Here is a 5,216-nt window from a genome sequence, read left to right as displayed (position 1 = left end):
GCTTCTAAAAATGGCATCTCCCGCGCTCTTCCTTCTTCTCCGCGGCTCAATGGCGTCTCCCGCGCTCCCCTTTCTTCGCCCCGTGGACCCTGTTCAGCCCGTGAGCCCTGGCTGTGCTCTGCGCATTCTTCTTTTTATTTTTTTTTATTTTTTTTGACGCCGCTCAGTCTAGAACCCCGCTGTTTCTTTACCCTCTCTCACTCCGGTTTGTTTTCTTTGTCTCGACGCCGCTCGGTGTTCAACCCCCGGCTGCGCCCTGTGGTCTTCACCCTTTGTCTTACCCCGTCAACGCTGCTCGGCTTTCTCTCCGCTGTTGGTCGGCTCCAGCCGCCGCTGCTCGGGAAGGGTCTGTGCTGGACCTGTCGTCGGTCTCTTGCTGCTCGTCATGGCTGGGGAACCAAGCCCGGCTCTCCACAGCCTCCCCTGCGAAGTTCAATCTCTGCCTGATGGCTGGGCGGTTGCTCGTAGTCGACGCCCGTGTTCCTGGCCTCGACTATTTTTTTTTATGTTGCAGGTAGATTCGAATCGACACTCGTCGCCACTGTTGGATCCGTGATTCAGAGGATATGCTGTTATAAAATAATCACACGGATGCTGTACATCAACAATAAACAGGTCTTTACTGGAAGAGGGTAGTCTCAAGACAGGGGGTACAGAGGCATGCGCAAAGCTTATATACCGGTGTGGTCACTGCCGGTACTACAGTATACAGGAGCTGTAAAAGTAGTTCTGACTTAAAGGCACATACACTACACCGACCCCAAGGGGGTGTCTGATCCTCGGGTGGGGGGGGCGGTGGTGTCTGATCCTCGGGGGGGGGTCCGATCCCCAATCCCGGTGGGGGGGCGGGGGGAGAGTCTGAACCCTGAGGGGGTCCGAACCTTGAGGGGGGTCCGATCCCCGACCCTGGGGGGAGTTTGTATGGGGCAGGGGGCTGGTTGTGGGACCAGGAGGAAGCACTCCTGCACCTCCCGGCCCACAAGGATTGCTCCCCAAGGCTATCCTCACCTCGCTGCAGCTGCTGGGAATCCTGAGGCCCAGGATCCGTGGCCAGCCACAGTTAAATCCAAGGCTTCAAGCTTCATTATAATATTTTAAGTGCCAGCCCGCCTCCCGGGATTGGGTTGGCTCCCTGCCCCTGCTTCCACCTTCGCTAAACCCGAGGGTGAGCGGGTTAGAGGCAGGCTGGAGTCGGGATTCACATTTTTAATGCTTTAATCTCCCACCCGACCTCAACCCACCCATTTTTGGGGGTTAAAATCCCCCCCCAAAGCTTTTGAAGATGTTTCATTCAGTTCTAATTCGAGCTATTATAAGTTAGGAGGACATTTTAATACTCACCAATGGCCCAGTAATTCCGGGCCCAACGCGTGAGTACGGACGGGGTACTCACGCGTGTGCCCGGAGGAATTGCCGGTTTTCAGCATGCACAGCGCATGCGCTGAAAACCGGAATTTCCTGTCCTCTGACCCAAGGGGTTAAGAGGCAGAATGCGCGCGACTGCACAGGCAGCGCGTGCGCAGTGAAATTCCTTTTTCTTTTCAGAGTTGCGCGTGTGTTTGAAAAACCACACGTAAGTACTTAGTTTTTCAGGTAAGTGGTCTATTAATGCAATTGAGAAATTTTTTTTCCACAGGTTTGTTATTTTTTAATAATTTACAGTGAGGTAAATTTAGTTTTAGCCCCGATTTTTAATATAAATTTTTTTTTAAATTTTAAAATTATTGTTTAAAATAGTTTTTCAGAGTTCTTTATGGTTCATTTAAGTAGTGCAATGTTTTTTTAAATTTTCTTTCAGGTTTAAGTAGTGTTTTGGGGCCAGGAGTTTTCATGAGTTTGACAGCTCTTACTGTCAAACTCATGAATGAACTTTTGCAACCTCCCATTGGTTGCCCTGTGCTCACGTGATCCCAGCCGGCTCATCGCACTAAGTACACCGCTGGGTCACGCACGCACAGCGCGGCAGTACCACAAGCGGGCCAGTCAGAAGAAATGCAATGCGGGCCAGAATTAAAATGTCAGCGCGCTGGGTAAGTGAACATCGGGGGCTTGCACGCACGGCAAGCTCCCGATCCTAATTTCAGGGCCATTATGTTATGTGAACAGAAGTGTATTCCTTACCATTTTGTCACCCTCCCCAAGGAAAGATTAAATATTAAGTTTACTGAGCTATCGAGGTCTCACATATAATTTCCTTCTCTAAAAAGTCATAGATTTCTATTAACTCATTTGCTGTATATAAACACCACAAAATGTGAAGATTCATTAAATTCACCTGCTGTTTCTGCACAGAGATAAAATGATCTTATAACCTTAGTTCTAAGCAACAGCTTCTAAATGTGGTATTCCTGCTGTAAGCAGATGAATACAAAGGGACAAGCAGTTGCGTATATCTTCGCTCACTGGACAGGCTGACATGTGATAGTTTGCTACCTGACATACAAAATGTGGAAATAGCATTTCTATTTCTAGTTATCAGATCACATGAGTTTGTGGAAGTGAAAATCATGGGAGAACTGTTCTACAAAGCACTTTTGGAAGAAAATATGCACAAGCAGATGTCCAACCCTGAGCTATAGGTACCCAATCAACCTGTTGTTATCGAATATCCTTCACTTCAGTTTTTTTTTTAACTATTTCAATCGTAGCCAATCAATTTCAATTTTGCATAAAATGTTACAAACAGCTGATCATCGTAATCAGTGTTGTGTTACAACTATATCAAAGTTCTTCACAAATTAATTAAATGTTTATAAAGTAAATTAAAGGGGGTTTGTTGGAATAATTGAAGTTTCAAACAATTCTTTGTCTCATGTGTTTCCCACTAGTTCACTAAAAGCCACAATCTTCCAATAACCGGCTCAACGCAAAGGCTCACCTGTGCTTGCCGCACAGAGGGCTGGTCTGGCTTGTTCCAATTTTCTGATTGAAGCTCCTCTGCCTTATTTGCATAGGTTACAAGCATGGGAAAAGCTTGTCCAGAGAACTTGTCCTGTCGTACACTGAGCTGGGGATCGGAAAATCTGGAAAGACAGCAGCCCTGCAAAGTCTGCAGTTAGTCATCCAAAGGCAAGCTGCAGTGGGCACACCATGCTATAGCTGAGGTGTGGGCAGCGCTGCTCCATTTCATGCTGAAGAGTTAAAGGTTCAGCTGCCATAAATGCCACCAAGGAGAGAGGGTCTATTTGTGGCTGAAGACCACCATCCAGTCAAAGGATAGTTTCAAACTGCATCGAGGGAGGTCACTGATTAAGTCATACAGTCATAACGGCACAGAAGGAGGCCATTCGGCCCATCGAGTCCGTGCCGACTCTCTGCAGAACAATCCAGTCAGTCCCATTCCCCCGCTCTATCGCCGTAGCCCTGCAAGTTTATTGCCCTCAAGTGCCTATCCAGTCTCCCCTTGAAAACATTGAGCGCGTCCGCTTCCACCACTTCCGTCGGCAGCGAGTTCCAGGTCCTCACCACTCACTGCGTAAAAAAGTCTATGCTGTTACCCATGTCCCCTGCACCTGACTGGAAATGAAGAAGACATTTGTTGGAGGAAGGCGAAGGTGAATCTGCTTCTTCCCTTTGCACACTTTTCTTGTCCTGCCCGTCAAGCATAGCACAAACCTAAGGTGGGAATTCCTGCACCCCCTGAGAGGTAACATTTCAAGCATTATATGGGATTGATGTGCGCATTGACTACAGCTGAGGGGCCAAAACCCTCGGCCTTCCAAAGAATTGCCACTGTAACTCCAGCAGTACTGTGAGAGAAGGGCTAGAAAATAGGTTAGGGCCTGATACGTCAGGTCCTGGCTTGATGTTGGGGACTTTCTGGGGCCTTGTAAGGGTGGAGCCTCCACCCACCCTTACCAGGCCAGTTGTGTAGGAGAGGGCAGGGTTCCGTTGCATCAATGATTTGGACTCAGAAACCCAATGTAATTTGGTCAAATTTGCAGATAGGCAGAAAGGTAAATCCGAGAAATTACCGTAACTTAAATTGTGAGAGTATAAAAAGGGGTTATAGGTTTAAATTAGTAAAAGGCAAATTTAGGACTGATTTCATGAATTTGTTTACACAAAGAGTGATCAACACATGGACTGCAGTTCTGCATTGACTCAGTCAACTATCTCCCTCCATGCTGCTTACACCTCACTTTTTACAGAATGTCTTCTGCCCCACATAGAGACACCCTCTGCTGCACCTCCTGCAGCAGGACCTCCAAGGTGTTGTCAGCTAATGAGCAGTTTTTACCACGTTTCTTGTATCCATTTGTTTAATTGGCAAAAGGTTGTTTTGGACACAATACTTTTTTTTCCCTCTATGGGCTGAGTGGGCCTTAAAAAGCTGCTCCCAGCTCAGATTTTCAGCCCTATGGCCAATAGTGTTACGAGCCAAGCTCTCTGTGCACGTTTTCCAATCAAATGAAGGGAAGGCGCTTGCCTCAAAAAATTCAATGACACCAGCTTTTCAAACTGGCTGTGTGGGAGCACCCACCCAACAGATGAGTGCAGCCCTGATTTTGTCAGTCTCTCACACACATAAGATGTAAAATAAAATAAAACTTTTTTTCACTCTCCAATTTTATTCCCTCATCTTGAAGGCACTGACTCATGTCTCCAGTGCCTTACCCAAGTTTATTCATGATTCTAGCCAATGAGTGAGTAATGGGAGTGTCATCGCTGAGCCTGATCCTGTTCTCACTTGATGTCCACACCTGCATGATAATTAGGAATAGGAATCTTAGCTGATTTTTTCACTTCTTAACCCAAGGTCGTGGAGGCCAATTGTATCGTCCCTACTGATACTGTGACTGAGATCACAGATCAAAAATCAAACTTGGGACCATCTACCTTTACCACCTGAGCCATCAACGGACCATATAGATTTAGGCCCCAGATTTTACAAGGCTGAAGAGAGCATATGCAGCAGCTAAACCCATGTGCGGAGAGCCCAGAATAAGGGCTGTGTTGTGTCGGTACCTTTCTACCTAGACACAATTTAGGACACAGAACTCAGAGATTCAAACATGAAGTGCTTTATTCGAAGGAAAGGAAGTTCTGGAAAGTTCCGAACAAAGAGAGCTAAACTTAACCGAGAACACGCAACCATTTATCTCCTGTGACAGCGCCACCACAGGTGGGAGGAGAACACACAATACATAACATTTCCTTCCCTCTTAAATGGAAGGTCCACATTATTCCTCAACAGGTAAGTTACTTTCAATGTA

General features: G+C 46.8%; 1 long non-coding RNA gene across 1 annotated transcript; it reads left to right on the top strand.

Moving 5' to 3' along the window:
• Positions 1-1,940: 1,940 nt before the first annotated feature.
• On the top strand, positions 1,941-3,961 carry LOC147112567 (uncharacterized). The gene is made up of 3 exons (XR_015079441.1): positions 1,941-2,030; positions 2,473-2,579; positions 2,955-3,961. It is a non-coding gene; the product is annotated as an uncharacterized LOC147112567 (long non-coding RNA).
• The last annotated feature ends 1,255 nt before the right edge of the window (positions 3,962-5,216 follow it).

This window comes from Somniosus microcephalus, chromosome 9, assembly GCF_052327205.1.
Source record: "Somniosus microcephalus isolate GS21.2 chromosome 9, FLI_Smic_1.0, whole genome shotgun sequence".
NCBI lineage: Eukaryota > Metazoa > Chordata > Chondrichthyes > Squaliformes > Somniosidae > Somniosus > Somniosus microcephalus.
The sequence above is the reverse complement of the archived record's forward strand: the minus strand, read 5'-3'. Positions and strand labels throughout refer to the sequence as shown.